Below are 24,398 nucleotides of genomic sequence, written 5' to 3' on the forward strand. Positions count from 1 at the left end.
GAATTAGGAGGTTTGCTGAAGGTGCAGCTGTCGTGCAGTAAGGTGTTTGCGTCTTTAATAATCTGCGACAGTTTGCGTGCATTGAACAGCAAGAAAGATTAATTAATCTATTTGAAACACTCCTGTAAAAGTCACGTCTCAAATTCAGTTTCAGACTCAGGCACACTTTCCACTCACACTACAAGCGTACCACGCCAAAGCCCAAGTGAACCGCACTCTGGCACACCTTTTCCAACTGGGCCAGGGCCGGCCAACTGCGCCCGATTTAGAGCACTCACACTTCTCAAACGATCCGTGAAATGAGCCTGGGCAAGGTTCGGATGGCATAGTGTGAGTGGGCCTTACTTTATATCCACACTTCACGCACTTAACGACCGCAGTTTTGCTTAAGTACTGGAATGAGCAGAGCCATTGGGTACACATGTTGGATTACTGTATTTATTTTGAATTGTGAAAGCAAAATTCTCTGGAGAGTGATTACAGCAACTCCCGATTGGGAATGCGGTTATACTCATGGCAGCTATTATTTGGTACTTTGGTCATTTATTTCTCTAACTTGGCAACTGACAAAGGTCATCAGGGAATCGGTTTGAATTTCCGCTAAGTAGAAAAACAGGGTTTCATTTGGGACGACACTACATACATATACTATTTTGTTGAGTGTGTAAGTGCACAGTGCATGAGTACATAGTGTATAGTGTGCCATTTGGGAGGCAGCTTTTGTAATATTTGGCGCCAGTTTTTCAGAAAGTGACGATTTTAGTCTCTTTGACTCACTGGATAGAATCAGTGCTTTGTTTGCAAATGTTTTATGCGATATTCCAGTTTTGCACATGAGTCTAATTTGCATCTTTGGAAGGAAACATAGCTACTGACTCCCTGAATATAAGTAAATGATGGTGAAATTCAAATATAACTACCCTTTTAAAATCGAATGCATATATCAAAAAGCTCAATCATTCATCCCTGTTTTAGGGTAACAATCTAATTTCGAGTTTTCTGATTTAAAACAACAAATTCAAGTTTTCTGGCTATCTATATTTTGACAGAACACTCAATAGAGCCCAGTATACTCACTGAAAAGAAGCAAAAAGAAGTTTAAAATTCCTAATGTTAGTGAACGTGCACAATATAACGGCGATCCTGGATTAACATCTATGTTGATCCTGGAACATTATTAAACCGTAAGACTAAACTAAACATAAACAATAAACATATTCCTGAATTCTGATTGGCTGATTGGAATGTTGTTCCAGAACCAACATAGATGTTAATCCAGGAACATGTCCTATTTGATAAAATCTGGTTGGTGTAGTGAACGTCTCAATGCCGCTCCTGCAGCTGATAGAGGTATCTGGATTAATATGTAAATATGTGTTGCATTTTTTCCTATTTAATAACAAAATTTGCTTTTTTTTAATCAAGGAAGACGGTAAAGCCACAAAGCATGCTTACCCATTACATAACTGCCATGGACCAACGGTAGCTGGAAGTGTTTTCTAGCCAGGGTTTTTTTTCTAGAAAGTTTGCTTGCTTTTTGTACATTTTTACAAACTCTCAGAACTTAATTTAGCCAATAACATCACACAAACTCATTCTTCGATTTCGCTTTGAAGTTTATTGCGGAAAGTCTCTCTTTCATTAATAAATGAAGTATGGGAAAATGTTTGACATACTGGATTGTGAAATGCACAACGAAACATTCCAAACATTGCATATGCAGCAATGAAGTTTATGTGGTGATACTCTGACAGATAATGAGCATCACTCTGAAACACACAGCGCATTGATTTATCTCATTAAATCTCAGCAAATACAATTGAATATTTACAAGTTCACATACTGACGTTGGATTTATGTTCATTAATCGTGCAGCACTATTATTCATAAAACACAAACAGTTTGGGGCACATTTAACGCTTAGGCTTAAGGGTTTGTTCAAATCCTAGTGCCACTAATAATGCACACCGTAAAAGCTGAACACCACACAACTGCGCGCTTATCTGTGCAGATGGGCTTTAAACACTCCAACATTCAAATTACGGTCTGGGCAGCAATCAGTAGAAAACACTCGCTGAAATAGACTAGAGATTTCGCCCGTTCCAACTCTATTGTGTGCAACAATACACTTAAGCAAATACATTTGGTTTTGGAGGGAAAAAAACCCCAGCTATTAATTCCCAGGCAAGGAGGTATATGAAGCACCCAAACCAGATGCAAGCTCAGTAAACAACCTGAGCCCTAGATGCATTAGGGCAAACATCTGTTAGAAGTGAGTGAGAGACAGAAAAGCGCTTTGAGGGAGGACTAAATCTGCACTCGCACAAAGCATAAACATGTGATTGTGCTTCTAAATAACGTTTCTGTAAACACCATTTCCGAAAGGACATTTGGAAATGGCTCACACAAAAGCAAATCACCGACCGGCCTTTTTTATTTTAATGCAGTTCAGCTCCTACCTGTAGCTGCCAGGCATTGAATAGGGAAAAACAAAAAAATCTGACCTTAATTTTAGGATGGACTGGAAGAGAAGTCATATAAACACAAGCGCGAGTTGTGTACGAATACACAGATGCTGCTCGGCCTGAAAAATCGCAAGCAGAGCCTGTGGGGAACGATACTAAAATAGCAGATGGTCGATACTGGTCATTTACTAGCAAATGAGAAGGCCTACGCTTTCCACCTTTCCCCTTTGCACGGCCTCCATATGCAGCTCGTAAAAGACACGCGAAACTGGCCTGATGGATCCATCTCGGTACCGAGAAAACAAGCCCCTGGGTGGAAGTAGCAAAATGAGGTGAAGGAACGTTGGTGGAAATGGCAATCAAGGTGAGGTGGTCTACTTTTTACGAGGAGGTGCACTTTATGAGTTTTTTAAATGGGAAAGTTCACGGAAATTAACATTCTGTCAGTGTTTATGTACCATAATGTCAGTGCAAACCTGTAAAGCAATACTTTTTTTTTGGTGTTGTCTTTCTTTATACAGAAAAAAAAATGCTTCAAAATATTTTTCAACCTTGTATTATGCATTTGAAGTGATTCCTTCATGTTGTCCTAACACAAATCGATTAAGTTAACTTTTTTAACAGTTTTTTATGTAAGTTAATTGAACTTAAAACAATTAAGTTATCCCTTAAAAACTCTCAAGGATTGTGTTGATTCAGCTCATTTTGAATAAGTAGTTCGGCAAAAAATTAATTTTTTTGTCCTGTATCACTTTTGTGGAAGTGCACAATGTGACAAAATACTACTGAATAAATGATTTCTTGTCTAGAGAGAGCAGGAAATATCATGAATTAGAAGTACAGTACATGGATGGCAACTTCGACAGCAGCTTTAATCATAATCTTTGTGTTTTGGTACAACACACTGTAAGAAATATAACTATAAGTTGTCTTTACTTTTTTAAAAGTGAGTAAACCAGTTTCTTTATAATGATTAGCTTTTAAAAATTTTTTTTTAAAAATTGTAAACTTAAAAATTGTTCATACATTCATTAATTTTCTTTTCAGCTTAAGGCTGATTTATACTCCTGCATCAAGGGCACGCGTATGCTACGGCGCAGCCTACGCTTGGACGCATAGCCCTCGCATAGCCCTGATGCGCACCTCTCAAAAAAAGTAACTACAGGTCGCAATGTCATGTAGCGCAAGCTCTGTGATTGGACAGCTTGTTAGCGCTGATGAGTGTGGGCAGAGGTGATAGAGAGCCCAAGACAGAGAGTGTTTACAAGTGTCGAGTCCCATGAAGGAGCTCTGGATAGAGACTTTTGTATTGTGTTTACCTTATCGTTAAAGCTTTTGCACGTCTGCAGAGTCCAGCCTCTGAATGAGCGAGTTTAAGCCACATGTTTTACGCAGCGGATGTCCTTCCAGCTGCAACCCATCACTGGAAAACATCCATACATACTCATTCATACACATACACTACGGACAATTTTAACTTACCCAATTCACCTAAACTACGTCTTTGGACTGTGGGGGAAACCGGAGCACACGGAGGAAACCAACGCGAACACGGGAAGAGCATGCAAACAGAACACAGAAATGCCAACTGATCCAGCCGAGGCTCAAACCAGTGACCTTCTTGCTGTGAGGCGATTAATTATAAAAATGAAGTTAAGACAACTTAACCGTTCCAACATGCAATAGGTTTACTAACTTTTTAAAGTATCTATACAGCTTTTTTACAGTGACACAAGTGTAGCTTCTTTTGATACGTTTTTTCACTATACGTCTTACAACAATCAAATGTTTGGTCAGTAGGGGAAAAGTAGGCGTGTAGTTGTTCGACTGAGCATTTACACCATGAATACAATCGAATGTCATTTTGACTATGTCTGAAAAAGGGCACAAGTGGTCAAGCTCAAAACATTTTAGATCCCCATTTACAACTGTATTGAGCATTGCTCAATGTTAATGGATTAATGAAAACACATCTTAATACTAGGTGTGAATGGGGCCTTAATTTGTATTCATACAGGTTTGGAACAGCATTAGGGTGAATACAATGAAACTCAATGAGGTCCAAAGCAACACTGGAACCCTTCCACTTCCACTGTATGGTCCAAAATGCAGATTGTTCTGGCAAAAACATACAATTTAAGAGTTATTTTGTCTACAAATTTTAAAGGTTTCACAGGAATGTTTCGTAGAAAAATGTAAATACTTGGTTGTCAGAGTCTATGGTGATTAACAGTGGAAAAGAGGGTCAGTCAACACTGCGTACCTATTTGATACCCAGTTTACAACTGTATTGAGCAAAGCTCACTGTTCATGGACTGACACATCTTCATACTAGGTGTAAATGGGGCCTTAATTTTTGGAATGACATTAGGGTGAATACAATAAAAGTCAACGAAGTCCAAAGCAACAGTAGACCCCTTTCACTTCCACTGTATTGTCCAGAAACTTTGTTTCTGGTCTGGGTTAAAAACTTACAACTTAAGATATTTTTTGTCTACAAAGTAACTGCAATACAAATTCTAAAGGTATGGTTCACAGAAAAACGACCACAGCCATATCACCCTGCAGCTCATGCCCGGTTACTCACTGAAGATAAGCAGGGCTGAGCCTGGTCAGTTTCCGGATAGGAGACCACATGGGAAAACTAGGTTTCTGTTGGAAGTGGTGTTAGTGAGGCCAGTAGGGGGCGCTCAGCCTGTGGTCTGTGTCAGTCCTAACACCCCAGTATAGTGAAGGGGGCCTTTACCCATCATGGTTCAATCATCCCCATACACGAATTGGTCTTATCACTTTCTCTTCACTCCACCTATAGCTAGTGTGTGGTGAGCGCACTGGTGCCGTTGTCCTGTGGTTGCTGTCGCATCATCTAAGTGGATGCTGCACACTGGTGGTGTTATGGAGAGACCCCCCCTCATGATTGTGAAGCTCTTTGGGTGTATGGCTATACACGATAAATGCGCTATAGAAAAACACATTACATTACATTACATTACATTACATTACAAAAATGGAAATGCTTGGTTGTCAACTTTTTTTAAAACATAGTCTTTAGTGTTTAACAGTAACTTGAAAGCACTTGATGGTCAGTTAATGTTGCGCACATTTTATTTTTTTTTTTTTTAATGAATTGTCTCTTGTTGTGCTTTTTAACATTCCAGGTTAACTAACTAAAAAAACAGGTCTGAAACTACACAATAGAGTACCTCAGGGGAAATATTTTTCTTTAATAGGCCTTTTTAAAGGTTTTTCGGTCAAAACTTAGTTTTTCTGAAACGGTCAAGTCTCTGTATCACTTTCACAGCTCTGTGCGGATGTGCAGGCCCACAGCTGCGCACACACGAACAAACACACACACACAAGCGGCATCACATCATTCCAATATGTGTAAACACACTGGGGGATGGTGGAAAAAGCTCTACCCTTAACACAAATGCACACAAGCTGCCCTTCCATCCACACACACACACACGCACACACACACACACACTCACAAACACACAAGCAATCTCTTCTATATTTGCAGTCCTGCTCTTAAAACACTTTTCCCCATCCACTTATCTAAACATCACCCATGTCCATCTCCAGCCCCTGCTGTTTTCACTCACCCGTCTCGCCAGACGAGCGTCCACTCCAGATCAGGGTCCGCATGACCTCTCTCCACTTTTACACATCTCTCCTGAGACGCCAGGAGTAGCATTGCGCTCATTACTAATACAGGTGGAAGCCAGGAAACAGAGAGACTAACTAGAGGCAGAGAGGAAATGGCATATAGGCGCACACACTGATAGAGAATAATGAGGGTTCTAGTCGAAGGGGTCGCCGTCAATACGTGCGGCCACCGCACATCAACTCCCAGCAGAGAACGAGGGACAAATAACCCTTGTGCGGGCTTGAATAGGAAACACACTTCACAATAAGCCGGAGGACGGAAGGTGAGGCATCATGCCCGCCAATTGATTGCTATTCACTGGCCGCAGAGGCATTTCAGGGACACGTCACGTTGGTTAGCTGCATGCCTTAATTGTGCGACCGTGTCCGCAAAAACCACACGATCATAACAAGACCCAAGGCCAGAACATTTGCTACGTGATGTCAGGGATGTAATCCAATAATTCATTCATGTGATACCAGTTCCTGCAGGGGCAGATAGCGAGCGCTCGGGACGGCTTAGAAAAGAGGCTTTCGGATTCCATACAGGTGCTTTCGATTGCTCTATGCAACGCTGTTGACATCACAATAGCTTCCGATGCACTTCAGCCGGGAATTATGACTGCCTTTGAGATGATAATCCAATTAAAATGGATGGTTTATTCCTGACATTTCACCACAAACGCATGCATAAAAAGTCAAACTGTGATTTGAACGCTCAAGGATAGCCCTTATTTCTGAATGAATACACTATGAGTGCGCAAACGCAGTCGCAAACACATATTTCTACCTGATCCGATGAAACATTTCATTTCAGGCTGGTTAATTTAGATGTTAGCTCATGGAGAACATTTGTACGTTACCTGATCTCTCTTTAAAGAATCTGATATCAAAGTCAGAATAGGATCTGCTATTCAACATCTCAGATGAAGCACCGGATGATCAGAATACAAATAGCTTCTCTTGTCCTTGCGAATCCCCTGTTAAAGTGCTAAACCTTGTATGGGAATCTCTGTGTGTGTGTGACTCAGGTATTATAGACTACGGAAGGATGCAAGTCTATTGTGGTACAACAATGAGTAGATCTTCCCTCCAGGAGCCCAATTTGACTCTCAATGGATTTGAAGAACATCTGGGCTGAAGGGGTGACAGTGTATGGGCCCCCGGTAAGCTATTCCCTGCCAAATGCATTTAATGCACTATCTTGAAAACAAACATGAATGGAGCACAATTATGCCGTTACCGATCTGCTCTCCTTCCACTGTTCATTAATAGACAATGACGAGTGCGTATGACGGCCCACGTCACAATAATAAAGACCTTTGTTAGACTCTTCCAGTCTCCTCTGCGGTAACAGACACTGAATGAATCACCATATTATAATGGACAATCGATTGTTCTTGGATGTGATGATACAAACTGTGCTCGGGATTTCACAAAGACAAGCTATAAATTCCCATTCACATTTATTCTTCTCAGCTTAAGCTGTTCATACACCTTGTGTCATTTTGGGGATTTAATTAAGACACAATGTGGGTGAATTTACTAAATACAGTTGCAATCTGAATTATTAATTTTTAAATATTTCCTGAATTATGTTTAAAAGAGCAAGGCAATTTTCACAGTATGTCTGATAATACTTTTTTTCTGAAGAAAGTCTTATTTGTTTTATTTCGGCTAGAATAAAATTTAATTTTTAAAAACTATTTTAAGGTCAAAATTATTAGCCCCTTTAAGCTTTTTTTTCAATAGTCTACAGAAAAAACTATTATGTTTAGAAATGTTAGGAAGAAATCTCCGTTAAACACAAATTGGGAAAAAAATTAACAGGAGGGCTAATAATTCAGGGGGCTAATAATTCTGATTGCAGCTGTATGTCCCCTCAAAACAACTAGCAAACCAAAACTCAGCATTTAAAACTATACTTTATCCTAAAAAAATATGTTCTGTAATCATTAACTCGCCATAAACCCCTCTAGCTGATTGGGCTTTTCCATGCATAGGCTATGAATGGTAAATGAAGATGTCAAACATCAGAAAGACCACAAAAGTATCCCAAATGTTGTCTTTTTGAAGTCTTTTCAACGACAAACATCCCAAATTGAAGTTAAAATTCTCACACTGATAGTCTTGTTTTGATGAATTCATAAAAACACACATGAGAAGCAGCTCTCTAATTGTTGAATACATTATATCTATTCTTAGTTTTGAGGGCCATTAAACAACATAGCAAACACAAAGACAATCACCAGATTACAACAAGTAATTTCTCATTCTATGACCCGATAAGCACAGATTCAGCAAGTTTGATACGCATAAATTATCGCTGGAAGATGCCAACAGACTCTGACAGGAGTTACACACTGATTCGACTAATCCCAGTGAAGTATTTGTAGGAAACATGGTGCAAAGTTGGCCTTTAGTCAAATCTCAGTTCATAAACTTAATGTGAATGACTCATTTATAAGCATAAACAGATCAAAGGAGGGGAAGATCACTGAATAACAACTTAAATTCTGTCTCCAATTCTTCAGACTGATGATATAGTGCACAACTTTTTATTGTACTTATAGTATATATGACTAGACACCAGTCACCAGTCAACACATGAAAAACAGTGATCAAGAATTCCTCCTTTTGTACTCCACAGTGAAAAGAAAGTCGTACATGTTTCGAAAGGCATGAAGGTGAGCAAATGACAATGTTTTTTATAAGTTTTTTAGGTTAACCTAGAACATCGGTTCCGTGCCTTGAACCTATGAAAACTCTAACAGGAGTAACACACTGATTCGACTAATCCCAGTGAAGTATTTATAGGAAAAATGGTGCAAAGTTTGCAGAACTTGTGAAAGATTCAGTTCACAAATTTAACATGACTGACTCATTTACAAAACAGACCGATCTGATTCTTGAGTTCAACTTAGCATAAACAGCTCAATGGAGGGGGAACATCACCAAAAAACAACTTAAATTCTGTCTCCAAGTCCTCAGACTTATGATTTAGCGCACAACTCTTCTGCCGATTTAATGTACTTATATTATGACTAGACGTCTCCAGTCACTACTTATTGTCAACGCATGAAAAACAGTGATCAAGAACTCCTCCTTTTGTACTCCACAGGGGAAAGAAAGTCGTAAATGTTTGGAAAGAGATGAAAATGAGCCAATTACAGTGTTTTTTAAATAATATTTTATGTTAATCTAGGACGCCGGTTCTTTGCCCTGAACGAACGTCAAACCTGTAAAAGCTCTGACAGGAGTAACACACTGATTCTTCTAACCCCAGTAAAGCATTTATAGGAAAACTGGTGCAAAGTTTGCAGATCTTGTAAACTAAAAATAAAAAAAAAGAGTTTGATTCAGTTCACAAATTTAACATGACTGACTCGTTTACAAAACAGACCGATCTGATTCTTCAGTCAAAACAGCTCAATGGAAGGGGAAGATCACCGGATAACAATTTAAATTCTGTCTCCAAGTCTTCAGACTTATGATAAAGCGCACAACTTTTTTAATGTACTTATAGTCTTGTTTATGACTAGACGTCTCCAGTCACTAGTTATTGTCAACAGTGATCAAAAAGTCCTCCTTTTGTATTCCACAGTGGAAAGAAAGTCGTAAGTGTTTGGAAAGACATGAAGGTGAGCAAATAACAGTGCTTTTTATTATTTCTTTAGGTTAACCTAGGACATCGGTTTTTTGCCCTGATCGAGCGCCCAACCTATGAAAACACCAGTGTCCACTCCATGCTCTAATTACTGTAATCGCCAGTATGCAGTGCACACTTATTTCATTACAGACGAGCAGTCACAAGAAAAGAAAGAAGAGAAGGAAAAACGCTCTGCGTGTGTCACAGCACAAAACCAACTGCTGGTGGTCAATCTCCAGAATGATTCAGTCACATTGAACATCACTTTGACAAATAATATCCACAGACTACGTTCATCACTTAATGGCTGTGTTGTTCCTCTGAGAGAAGCGTTTTATTGTGCTGTGAACGTGGCAGGAACTGCACTGTGGGGAAAAAGTGCTGATGTTGTGCATTAAAATATATGAAACCCCATCACATATAGAATAAACAATCAGCGAATATTCACTTAATCTGACACATATAAAGTTTAGTGTTGTATTTACGTCGGAGATGTGTCTGCAATGAAAACCGCACTGCGTTTGCGCCGTTATATTCGCCAAAGTGACACAAACTCTGATCTCTGATGGTTGCAACCCTCTTTAGTTAAGATTTTGAACTTATCTAAACAATATGGCAACAGTTGGAGCTCCGCCGACTGAATGACTGACTGACTTAATGACGGTATCAAATATCCTGTCCACCCCCATCGCTTTTAGAATAAACGGCATTTTGTTTTTTATTTAAAATAAAAAAAATCTAAACCCGCGATGATGTGACGTCAAATTCTAATAGAACGCATGGCTGCGATAACAGAACACTGCAACAATACTAATCCAGTTGTATATGCATTGAAAGCGACAAACTTACCTCTGGCGACTCAGTGCGTAACGCTCACGGGCTGTCAGCGCGTCCAAAAACGCACGAAAACGCACACAGCGTTTGGTCTTACAAGATCAGCATTTTAAAAACGAGCCCAAACAAATCCAGCATTTTCCAAAGAAAGATCAGCTCCTTGCGTTTTCCCGCATGCTTTTTCTTTTCTTGACGGCCAGGAGAGCGAGTGAGCCAGCGAGCGAGCGGCGCGATGGTCGGTGTCGGTTTACGCAGCGGAACTCTCTCCGTTCACTCCCTTTGTAGTAGTAGTTCTGGAGAGGGAGGAGGGTGTATTAAACCCGTCCAGATCCACTTCTTCAAAGCGGTCCCCCTCCGTCTCAGCAACTTGAACCCCGCGCCCCTGTTAAAGTGAAGCTCTCCGAGAGAAACAAAGGTGCTTACAGGGGATGGGAAGCGCCACACACATACACACACTCACTCACACAAACTGCACTGGAGGATCTACTGCCTCCTGATGGGTATCGGGAAAGCGATGAGGCGGACCGGTGCCTCACAAAAGCAGTACAAACAGGTCTCCGCCCCAATATCCCCTGTCCTGTGCGGGAACGGAGCCGGAATATCATCATAATAAGACGGAGTGAAGCATTTGTCATTCCTCTAATGGGCTTCTGTGCTGGAGCCTACTGCATTATTTTAATGACTTTTACAGTGTTAAAGTGTATACTGTACTTTGAGCATCCGTGTTGCCGTTAATCAGCCTGTTAGTGTGCAGTTAGTTAAAATAAGAATATTAAGAACAGTTTTTGACAAGAAAAAAAATTTATTAGGCAAATTGTTTTAACACTATGCTTTAGTAAAATGTTAAGGTTAAAACAGGACAATACATTTAATATTGCAATAAAACAGTGTGCTATAGGTCTAAAAGTGAAAAGTGAGTATATATGGCATCTGTATTATATTCAGCAAGTATAATACAACAAACATATGTGCATCATAACACTTTTGAATATTTTATATATATATATATATATATATATATATATATATATATATATATATATATATATATATATATATATATATATATATAGGGGAGAGTGGGGCACAAAGTAACACTTTTTGGTTTTGGACAAATAATGACAAATAAGTAATGGGGTTAGAAAAAACATATTTTTATAAAAACAACACACAAGCCTCTCCTACAACTGAGCACTGAAAGTATGATCGTCGAAACTACAGTTTCTGTGCAGTATTGCCAAAAGTGTCAGGAGTAAAAATATTACTATTTACCCCACATGCGGTGCAAGTTGTAACAGACAGAGGGTTGTTGTAACACACGTAAAAAGCCAGATTTCACACAATTAATTTTAATTCTTTTCATTTTAAATAGTATATTTGCTCAGTACTTAATTTATTTTATTCTACATAGCAAGTCATGTTTATTTATTTATCTTTTGGAGGAACACATTTGGATTTAATTTGCATTATTATCCATTATTATACAATGCACTTATTTGCACTATTAGCAATATAATATATTTTTAATTTTTATGAATTTTCTATTAAAATACAATACTAATTTTAAAAAGTTTCCAGCATTACACTCAAAATTCAAAAAATTATATTGTTAGTTTAATTGGTGTCCAACAATGTGGCTTATTTGTCACCCACTAACCCCACTGTGTTGTGTTTTCCTCAAAACTGGCTAGCAGTCACTGTGTTTTTCAAAATGGTTCCATCTTTAAGCCTAGTAGATGGTAATCACAACAATATAAGATTTTACTAACATACTTTCACAGATTTAAAAAAAAACAACAACAAAAAAAAACAGAGTATAACAACAAATGCTTTTATGCTGCAAACATGTTTTCTCTTGTGTTTCTCATCTACATTTTGCTGAACTTTTTCAATAATTGGCAGGAAGATGTCTGCTGAGGTATTTAATTAAACACCTCATTGCTCCATTTTAAATAAGTTCACAGTACTCAAATAGTTTGTAGCAATTGCCTTAACTTGTTGAGTTGAATTTTACAGTACTCAGTTGATTTGAGTTCTCTTCATTTATCGGATTTTACTGTGCTCAAATTGCTTCATTTACTCAAATGGATTAAGTTCACAATACTCAGTTGGATTAGTTTTTTAACTTAAATGGTTTGTTGAAATTGGTTTCCTTAAATGGTTTAAGTTACTTTAACTTATTGGGTTTTACAGTGTAGCAGTCACTGTGTGCTTTTCAAAATGGATCCATCTTTTAGCGTAGAAGTCGGTAATAACAACAATATAAGATTTTACTAACAATTTTTCACCATTTTTTTAAAATAAACAAATATTGAGTATAATAAAATTTCTTGTATGCTGCAAAAGTGGTTTCTTATCCAAATTTTGCTGAACTTTTTCAATAATTGGCAGGAAGACATCTTCCTAAAATAAGAAGTACAGCAAATCAATATTATTAGTTTGATTTATAAGGGCTTATGTAACTCTGAAAACTGAAGTGATTCAGAAACTGTAACTTTGCTCCACAGAAATAAATTGCATTTTAAAATATACTGAAATAGAAAAGCATTAAGAGAGTTTCCCCCAAAAAACAATAGTGTATCGCTCTCTCTCTGCAGAAAGACAGACAGCCCGATAGATTGATAAACAGATCTAATATGCATGTCTGGGGTTATGACTGAAACATTAGAGCCGAAACAGCGGGAAGCAAAACAACAACCCGTCAGATAATCCCTTATATTCTCATTTGAGTAGATTCAATGGATTACGGCCCGTCTCTGCATTTTAACACTTGAATTGATCTGTCGGCCTGCATTCTCAGCTTAAAACAGTCCACGTAATAAACACAATGCTTAGAGATAAGCATCTTGACGGAAGCCAAAGCCAAAGAAAATATCTGCAAAGGATTAACCTAAATTGCAGACTTTAAACATCACAATATTTCTTATATCCCAAAAGATGTTTAACAGAGCAAGGGATTTTTCACAGTATATCCTAAAACATTTTTTCTTCTGCAGAAAGTCTTATTTCTTTTATTTCGGCTAGAACAAAAACAATTTTAATATATTTTTAAAAACCATTTAATTCAATGTTATTAGCATCATTAAGTTTTGTTTTTTGATTGTCTAAAGAAAAAACCACAGTTATACAATGACTTGCCTAATTACCCTAACTTGCATAATTACCCTAACTAAACTAGTTAAGCCTTAGTTAAACTACTATATTGAAAATTATCTGGTAAAATATTATGCACTGTCATCATGGCACAGATAAAAGAAATCAGATATTGGAAATTAGTTATTAAATGTTTACAAATGTGTAAATCTTCTTACCATTAAACAGAAATTGGAGTAAATATTTATGTATACATACAGTGCATCTGAAAAGTATTCACAGAGTTTCACTTTTTCCACATTTTTTACGTTACAACCTTATTAAAAACTTTATTAAATTTATTAATTTCCTCAGAATTCTACACACAATAGCCCATAATGACAATGTGAAAAAAGATTTTTTTGAAATTGTTGCAAATTTATTAAAACTAAAAAACCTGAAAAATCACATGTACATAAGTATTCACAGCCTTTGCTCAATACTTGCAGTACCTCTCAAGCTCCATCAGGTTGGATGGGAAGCAACGGTATACAAACATTTTCAGATATCGCCGGAGATGTTCAATTGGGTTTAGGCACTGGCGGGGCCATTTAAGGACTTTCACCAAATTGTTCTGAAGCTACTCCATTGATATTTTGGCGGTTCGCTTTGGGTCATTGTCCTGCTGGATGATGAACCTTTCACCCCAGTCTGAGGTCAAGAGCACTCTGAAGCAGGTTTTCATTTGCGATGTCTCTGTACATTGCTTTATCTTTCCTCTATCCTGACTAGTCTTCCATTACCTGCTGCTGAAAAACATCCCCCACAGCATGATGCTGCCACCACCATGCTTCACTGTAGGGATGGTATTAGCCTGGTGATGAGCGATGACTGGTTTTCTCCAAATGTAACGCCTGGCATTCACTCCAAAGTGTTCCATGTTAGTCTCATCAGATCAGAGAATTTAGTTTCTTTAATGTTCTGAGAGTCCTTCAGATGCCTTTTGGCAAATTCCAGGTGGGGAGTGGCTTCCGTCTGGCCACTCTACCATACAGGCCTGATTGGTGGATTGCTGCACAGATGGTTGTCCTTCTGTAAGGTTCTCCTCTCCACAGAAGAACGCTGGAGCTCAGACAGAGTGACCATTGGGTTATTGATCACCTCCCTGACCAAGGTCCTTCTCCCCCGATTACCCCTGTTAAAGAGTCCTGGTAGTTCCAAACATCTTCCTCTTACTGTGCTCATTGAAACTTTTCAGAGCAGCAGATTTTTTTCTGTAACCTTCCCAAGACAATTCCTTTGTCTTTATGCTTGGTGTGTGCTTTGACATGCACTGTCAACCCTAAGAGCTTACATAGACAGGTCTATGCCTTTTCAAGTAATGTCCAATCAACTGAATTTACATCAGGTGAACTCCAATGAAGCTGCTGAAACATCACAAGAATGATCAGTGGAAACAGAATGTACCTGAGCTCAAGGTAGAGCTTCACACCAAAAACTTTGAATACTTATGTACATGTGATTTTTCAGCTTTTTTATTTTGAATAAATTTGCAACAATTTCAAAAATCTTTTTTCACATTGTCATTATGGGCTATTGTGTGCAGAGTTTTGAGAAAATCAATTAATCTAATCCATTTTGGAATAAGGCTGTAAAAAAATGTATTAAATATATATATATACACTGTAAAAAGTCATTCTGTGGCCTTGTATAGTTCATTAAATTTAATATGTACACTTGATTTAATAAAAATGAATTTCCTGTTTTTAGGCCATTTTTTTTGCTTTGAAATTACTTAAAAATGTATGTAATAAAATGTAATAAATTTTATAATAAGAATTTAGCTATTATTTTTAAATAATTTTAAGAAGAGAAAATATTGATTGAATCCAACTTGATTAAAATGAGCATTTTCAAATTCACAATCAGTTTCTGTTACACAGAACAATAATTAAACCAATAATTTTGGTTAAAATTTGCTTATTATTTTAAGTACTGTTCGGAGTTACTTATTTTAAATGACTAATTTTAAATAAGCCAATTTGATTAATTGAAACTCAATCCATATTTTTTTTTTATTAAATAATAATATTGCTTGTAGTCTGTTACCTCAATTTTATTAAGTAGATATAGGGTATTATTTTTTACAGTGTATATATATATATATATATATATATATATATATATATATATATATATATACATACAAGAGGGTTAATAATTCAGGAGGGCTAATAATTCTGACTTCAACTGTATATCTGCAGCGAAAACAAAAACCTAAGCAATTACACTTCATCAAAAAAATACCCAGTGTTGTAGGATAGTCAAGGGACTGCAGCACGTCTAAATGAGGAAAGGGCCTTTCTAGAACATTCGCTCAAGCAGACGGAGCCATTCGTACCTCTCAAACTAAACGTGTCTAACTGCAGTTGTGACACTCAATTATGGACAGTGCTTCCTCTAGTGTAATCATAATGGAAATCTTCATTATATTTCCGAGTGGCACTGGCTACTTAAATAAAAGCCTGCTGCCCCTGAGGCCCACTCGCGTTCACGAATAAAAGCCTTGAGTGCAGGCGCCGGGAATGGAGGAAGCACAGATATCATTTAGAATCTGTTTGGATGAGGATTTACTCTGGGAGGCGAATCCAATGGATAATGGACACCAGTCCACAGCGGGACTCAGGAGACCACATAGAAACTAATCTACAAAACCCTTCATATTAGAACAAATACAATCTCCATCCTTGGTGAAATACGCGATTGCCACGGCTCACGGAACGTCTTTAAAGGTTAATTTAACACGATAAGAAGCCTTTCAATTTGTATTTCTGAATTGTTAGGGGTTTCAACAGATTATCTGCTGCTATGAGTTGTTTCTCTGACCGCAGTTATTGGCACTTCTCAGATATTATTGGACGCGGATGTGATTGTAATTATTCTCCGACTGCCTTCTTGGGGCAGTGTTACTTCTTTAGAAACCATTACAGATTTATAATTAAAGATTATATGGTATATAGAGGAATCATCATGTTGCTTAGATCACAAATAAATGGATTTATGTGCAAACACTGTCAGTTTCTATTTATCTAAAGGTTTTGCCCTTGATGGAAGGATTACTATTGGTGATTCTCAATTCAGATCAACACACAGACAAGGGTGAGCCTTACTGATATGCTGAGAAGAAAAAATAAATACAAACATTGGATTTGCTTTGACTAGTAGTGTGTGAAGGATGATTGGGATCAGCTTTTATTTAGTTGTATGGGTATTACATATGAATGCCTCATTGAGAGAAATTCAGTTCAATTATAGGTCATTTATTAATTAAACGTATTTAAGTTTTCAGTGTTGTAGGGGAAATCAATGGATTCTGACTTAGTATATATAGGAAACTATATCAAAAGACAAGATGGAATTCTCAAGGACAAAATACTTTTGCTATAAAGTGAATAATAAAAATAATAATAATAACAATAATGATGATGATGATGATAATAATAATAATGATAATGATAATGATAATGATAATAACAAAAATAATGATAATGACAATAATAATAATAATAATAATAATAATTCCCAGAGATGGGTTGCAGCTGGACAGGCATCCGCTGCGTAAAAACTTGCTGGATATGTTGGTTTCATTCCGCTGTGGCGACCCCAGATTAATAAAGGGATTAAGCTGACAAGAAAATGAATGAATAATAATAATAATAATAATAATAATAATAATGACAATAATAATAATAATGATGATAATAATAATAATAATAATAATAATAATAATAATAATAATAATAATAATAATAAAGATAGTGACAATAACAACAACAATAATAATAATAATAAATATAATAATAATAATAATAATTATTATTATTATTATTATTATTATTAATAAAGATTAGAGCAAACTATTTTTCACCCTTTAAAGGGCAGACTCCCATACATAGTGTCTTGACATCCATTAGGGGGATAAAGCATTAATTAGGTGAGTTGTTGTTAATATTTTATTCTTTCATAACATATATACAGTGGAGAAAATAAGTATTGAACACGTCATAATTTTTCCTGGGAATTTCTAAAGAAGTTTTTGACATGGAATTGAACCGGATTTTTGTAATAACCCAAACAAATACAAACATAAAAATAAAACAAAACGCGATGGCAGCTTTTTATTATTATTATTATTATTATTATTATTATTATTATTATTATTATTATTATTATTTTTATTATTTTTATTATTATTTATTGAACACTAAATTATTACAGCATAATGAAACATTATGAACTATGGAAGGTACACAGATAATGCCAGAGGGATAAAATAGTAAAGAAAAAATTCAATAAGTTAAACAAGAAATACATATAAAGTAAAGCTTAAAATAAAAATACAATATTAAGAGTGTAAGTAATTAAAAATGAAGTGATGGCAGCTTAATGGAGCCTCTCATATGGAGAATGAAGTCACATGCATTGCTCAGGTGTGATCTGTTTCCCATAGACTCCAACAATGTAAAAATCTTGATGCTTCTGTAGGTCTTGCCGATCAAATCCAATCTTTAATTTGTATTTTCTATTGGATTCAGCTCAGGTGATTGGCTGGGCCATTCTAAAGCTTTATTTTCTTCCTCTAAAAGCATTTGAGAGTTTTATTGGCTGTGTTTTGGATCATTGTCTTGCTGAAATGTCCACCCTGGTTTCATCCATATCATCCTGGTAATGTAGATGTTATACTGAAGCAGCTTATATTCATTTACAATGGCAAAGAGCAAAGGGTTGCTGAAGAACTACTGAGAGATTTCAGCTGCTGTCTGGGCTTTTACTGCCTTTCTACACCTTCCTTTATTTATATGTTCAGTAATTTTTTCCTTTGTCATTTTATTTTATTACGCACAATTTATAAACTAGATTTGTTATATTTTGAAATATGGATTTCTTTGGTTGTTACCAACATCCAGGGGAACTTTTCAAGTCAACAGCACCTTCAGAAATATGGTTTCTGAGCAAAATGGTGACGTGTTTTACTTATTTAAAAATGTACAAGAAAATAATAACACGGGCTCATTGTGGAAACGTAGCCCCGTGGACGTTTCTGCGGACCGCGATTTACGTCACGGGAGGTACGTATTCGAGCGTTTTTTTGTTTTCGCGGATCCGCGGGAGGCCGCTGTGCGCGCTTTTTCGAGTCCTGTGCGCCTCTCGGGAGAGCGCGGTGTTCGCGCCCGCGCCGTTCTCGCGCGAAAATCCGCCGGATCGGAAAAAAAAAAAAAAAGCAAAAGCCCTCGTCTTCGATTTCGACCGCGTTTTCGGATCCCGCCGCGTTCTCGCCCTTATTTTTTGGATTCCGTTTTTCTTCTTACCTGATTTCCGGAACCTGCTGTTCCCCGGACTCGATCCCGGTCGTCGTCCACCGCGGCCGGCTCCGGCTCCGGCTCCTCCTCCGGGGCCTCCGCTCCGCCGACGCAACGCTGTGAGGGAAAGCCCTCCACTCGGAGGCGAGCTGTCGGCCGGTGAGCGCGAAGAGGAGGGGCGGAGCGCTGCCACACCGCCCCGCAGCGTTCGCTCGAAAAAAATCAAACGTACCTCCGGCCACGTAAATCGCAGTCTCCAGAAACGTCCGCGGGGCTACGTTTCCAGAATGAGCTTGGGTTGGAAAATAATATTCCCACTAATTTACTTAAAGCATTATCATCATTCAAATTTGATTCAATTTCCTTTTTGAATGTGATTAATTCATGCGTTTAATCAGATTAATTTTCATAAGTATTAGTGGAAGTTTAAAGATCACAGTCATTAAAAACAGTAGTTTTGTTGTAAATTACACAAAATCATAATTTTTTTTTTACACATGCACGGTGTGAGTCTGATGTGTTCTTTTCACTGACATAGTTCATTTGTTGGCTGGTTTTAAACCATTCCCCAATAGTAGACACTGCAGAAAATTGCTTTAAAGAGATAATATATTGATAATTCTCTGCCGGGATGATGTTAATAATGTTATTATTTTCTTTCAACATACTTTTTTTATGGTATATTACGGCCACCATCCTGGACGCATGCACAAATTTACTAATAAGGGGTGATTTAATCAATCTAGATGAATGTTTAAAAACACACATTGATCTGTGAATCAATGTACAACAATGTACAAGTCTTATCAAGATATCATTAAATAAAAAACACAAAATATAATCAAAAAAAAAATCTTGTTTACTGCATGATCGCAAAGGATTTATGTTCAAACCTGATTTTATTTATGTGAAGGGTTTGCCCTTGATGGAAGGATTACGAGGGGCTATTTTCAATTCAGGTCCAGATAGAGACGATGGTGAGTCTTATTGATACTCACTGAACCTTGAGGACAGGCTGTCTTTAGAGGGAAAAACAGCGTTCAGCGCAATACTGAAATGCAGAATCACTTTTTGAGCGAGAGCCGACTTTTGTCTCTATTCACAGTTCCTGCTTCAGCAAGGTTGTATTAGTCATGTGGAACAAGCACAGCCTGGAATATGGCACAGAAAGCAGACAAATGTGGAAACTAGGCCGGGACAAAGAGGTAAGGTGTACGCTCATTAGGATAGGGTCTGGAGGTCCAATCCCCAGATATATTACTACTGCTCACATGCTCTACTTTAGGTCACAAACCACAGTGGCTGAATGCATGCACAGTCATGATAGTGGAAATACAGTTTGACTGTACAACGTCACTCATAAGGATAAATTGGGTCTTTATGTTTTATAATGTGCAAATGAGAAAATAGTGCTTGAATATGTGAACCAAAAAAAAAACTTGTGTACATGTGTTGTATACAGGCGGCATGGTGGCTCAGTGGTTAGCTCTGTGGCCATACAGTAAGATGGTCGCTTATTTGAGGCCCTGGCTGGGCCAGTTCAATAGTATCTGGATGCAGCCTTCATGATGCAAGCTGAGATTGCATCACTCAGCGATGCAATGTCAGACACAATGCACTCAATGGAGTGAGTGACGTCACTGTGACAGGTAGGGTTAGGGGTGGGTTAAAAAGCATTGGATGCAGCTCAGATTGCACTGCACCGAGTCTGCAGCAAGACCCCTCTCTGCCAGTTGGCAATTCTGTGTGGAGTTTGCATGCTATCCCCGTATCGAAGTGGGTTTCCTCCGGGTGCTCCTGTTTCCCCCGCAGTCCAAAGACATGCACTATAGGTGAACTGAATAAACTAAATTGGCCGTAGTGTATAAGTGTGTGTGTGAATGAGTGTGTAAGGATGTTTTATCCGCTGCGTATAACATTTTTTTCACAGAGAACTGTTCATTCTCTGAAAAAGAGACTAAGCCAAAGGAAAATTATTGAATGATGTATTGTATACATGTACACATTATAGAAACACATGTATTGTTGATATTTTGACAACAGTATTGCTTAAAAGAAATTAAGAATGTGTTCATCTACAGTAATTATATTCAAAACACTAAATATTTAGATATTTGTTAACAAAAACAAAACAAAAACCTTCAACTTCAATATATATATTTTTTCTTTTGTTAGAATCAACAGTCAAAAAAGAAACATATACATATGAAATTAAAAATTATTTAAAAAAATGCTTTAATTTTACTATTTAAGCTCAACTTTAATCAAGTACATTGTTTGATACACCTGCTGATCAATATATGAAAGTACTATAAAATATAAAATATTATGTAAAAATTATGTAAAATATAATGTAGTATAATTATATAGTATAGTACAGTGTTTCTCAACTGGTGGGTCGCAACCCAAAATTGGGTCATGGGAACATTTACAGTGGGTTACGGAGTGTGTGGTCAAAAAAACAAGTTTAATTTAACTTATTTTGCTTATACTGGAATTTTTATTTTAAAATGCATGCGCGACAACCGTACCGTTTGCCATGCGAAATTTCATTTAATTTTAGCAACAATTATGTCGAAGCGCAAGTACAACCCCAAATATGTAAAGTGTGGATTTACATATTTTAATGACAAAAAAAAGCCTCAGTGTGTCATATGTAGTGAGGTGGTCTCACAAGAGAGCATGAAACATTCTAAATTAAAACGACATTTAGAAACCAGACCAGTTTTATTAACAGTTCAGTTTAGTTCATGGTAAGTGATGCCTTTCCTTACCCTAACCACTGTTAACAGTATTTGTCGATTTTACTTTGTAATATTTCTGTAATTTGATACATTTTGTTAAATGACAGCAATAAAATATTGTTTATTTGTAAATCTTGGTGATTTTCTTATGATTTATCTCTCACTACTTGTGTAAGTTAACAAATAAATACAAATTAATTATAATTCCAAAAATTGTATAATAGTTTCTAAAAATCTGGGTCGCAACCTGATGACCGTGTAAAAATGTGGGTCCTATGGCCAAACCAGTTGAGAACCCCTGGTATAGTATATATAATAATTTCAGACTCATTTTTATTTAGACCAATAAAATCCACTATTCTTGACATCAAAATATCCAAAGTTATAAAGATATAAATACATTACACATTTCGGTAGCACTTTAGCTTACCGTTCTTATTGGATTTTTACCTGCCTATTATTAAGATAGTAGCTGTTTATTTGTACGGATAAAGTAGATATTCTGCATGATCTTATTCTACATCCCAAATCCACTACCTAAACCCAATTACTGCCTTAATAACAAAATAAGAGTTTATTAAGTCATAGGTAATGGTTGAGAATGATGAGAATTGTACAACAAAATGTGACTTTTTAATTTATTATTATTAATAATGGCGACATGGTGGCTCAGTGGTTAGCACTGTTGTCTCACAGCAAGAAGGTTGCAGGTTTGAGCCTCAAAAGTTGGTGGTTCATTCTGCTGGCCAACCCTGATGAATAAGGTCCCGTTTACACTGCCAGTTAAATGTGACCCAATTTCGATTTTTCGCTCATATGTGACACAGATAGAATCTGTTATTTGACCATGTAAACACAAAAAAAAACCTGCATGTGTTCGGATATTCAAAGACCGATTTCAAGCCTCTTTTATATGTGGAAATAAATCAGATGTAAATGTGACAATGTGATTATCATGTAAAGAGGCAGATCAGATTTATTGAGGTATTCTGCTTTGTACGTAATTAAACTTGTGTCAATGTGGAAATAATAACAACTCCATGGTTTAATGATGTAAAAATAAGAGCATGTGTGGAGAAGCTGACGTGGTAAACAACAACAACAGAGGAAACATGGAGGAGGAAAGTGGTCAGTCGCCACAATTTGCTTTCACCAGACCTGAGATCTCAGTCGTTCCCATAAAATCCTCTGAATGGTGGAGGATACCATATATCAGGGGTCACTAATCTCATACCTGAAAGTCCAGTGCCATGAAGGTATTAGCTCCAACTTGCCTCAACACACCTGCCTGGGTGTTTCAAGTATACCTAGTGAGACCTTGATTAGCTTGTTCAGGTGTGTTTGATTAGGGTTGGAGCTAAAATCTGCAGGACACCGGCCCTTAAGGAAAAGGTTTGGTGATCCCTGCCATATATAAACCATAGGCGCAAGCTACGATGATGGCCTTTTCCCTCCTAAAAATCATTTTAAAGTTATGCGAACGTCGGATATTTCGCAGAGCTAAAAGCAAGACAATTTCTTCCATCATAGCTAGTGTGACGCAGATGCTAGAACCTGCTTTTACGTATTCGCGACATCGTAAATTGTATGGCAAGTGTAAACACATGAATTGGATATGGGTCCCAATTACAAGAATGTGTAAACGGACAGACAAAAAATCAGATATAGGCAAAAAATCGGAATTGGTGTAAAAAGAGCCCTAAATGGACTAAGCTAAAGGAAAATAAATGAATAAATAATAATAATAATAGTGGCGACGCAGTGGCGCAGTAGGTAGTGCTGGCGCCTCACTGCAAGAAGGTTGCTGGTTCGAGCCTCGGTTGGGTCAGTTGGCATTTCCCCCTCAGTTCCCCCACAGTCCAAAGACATGCGGTGCAGGTGAATTGGGTAGACTAAATTGTTCGTAGTGGATGATTGTGAATGGGTGTGTATGGATGTTTCCCAGAGATGGGTTGCAGCTGGAAGCGCATCCGTTGCATGAAACATGTTCTGGATAAGTTGGGGGTTCATTCCGCTGTGGCGACCTCGGATTAATAAAGGGACTAAGCCTAAAAGAAAATGAATGAATAATAATAGCATAAATAACAATAATAATAATAATAATAATAAATCAAATATTTTAGTCAGCTGTGCCATAATGCGATATATTGAACACATACAGGCTTTTAAATTGCTTGAAGTACACGCAACATTGTAAATTGTATAGCAAGTGTAAATGCATGAATCGGATATGGGTCAAAATAAAAAAAAAAAAACGTGTAAACGGACAGGCAAAGAAATCTGATATACATTCTCAGAAATAAAGGTACGCGAGCTGTCAATAGGGTGGTACCTTTTCAGAAGGTACTTTTTACTTAAAGGTAACTTATTGGTACCTCAGATGTATATATTAGTACCTAAAAATTTTAAGAGGAACACTTTTGTACTTTTAAGTTGCTAATATATACCCTTGAGGTATTAATATGGACCTTTTAGGTACAAATTTGTACCTTTTTATAAGGTACCACCCCAGTGACAGCTCACATACCTTTATTTCTGAGAGTATAGGCAAAAAAACAATCAAAATTGGGCCGACAATGTAAACGGAACCTAAATGGACTAAGCTAAAGGAAAACGAATGAATAAT

The 24,398-nt window shown here is 37.2% G+C and overlaps 1 protein-coding gene across 14 annotated transcripts in view; it reads right to left on the minus strand.

Moving 5' to 3' along the window:
* Positions 1 to 24,398, minus strand: part of sema4c (sema domain, immunoglobulin domain (Ig), transmembrane domain (TM) and short cytoplasmic domain, (semaphorin) 4C) — a 665,691-nt gene that overhangs the window by 112,161 nt on the left and 529,132 nt on the right. For 4 of the 14 annotated variants that reach the window (XM_087252263.1, XM_087252276.1, XM_087252275.1 and 1 more), the window contains exon 1: positions 10,612 to 11,072. The exons of the other annotated variants lie outside the window; for them this stretch is intronic. The gene's annotated coding sequence lies outside the window, so the exon portion shown is untranslated. Of the gene's footprint in view, positions 1 to 10,611; positions 11,073 to 24,398 lie in introns of those variants that run through there. 14 annotated transcript variants of the gene reach the window in all.

This window comes from Danio rerio, chromosome 5 (genome assembly GCF_052040795.2).
Source record: "Danio rerio strain M-AB ecotype USA chromosome 5, GRCz13ab, whole genome shotgun sequence".
Lineage (NCBI taxonomy): Eukaryota > Metazoa > Chordata > Actinopteri > Cypriniformes > Danionidae > Danio > Danio rerio.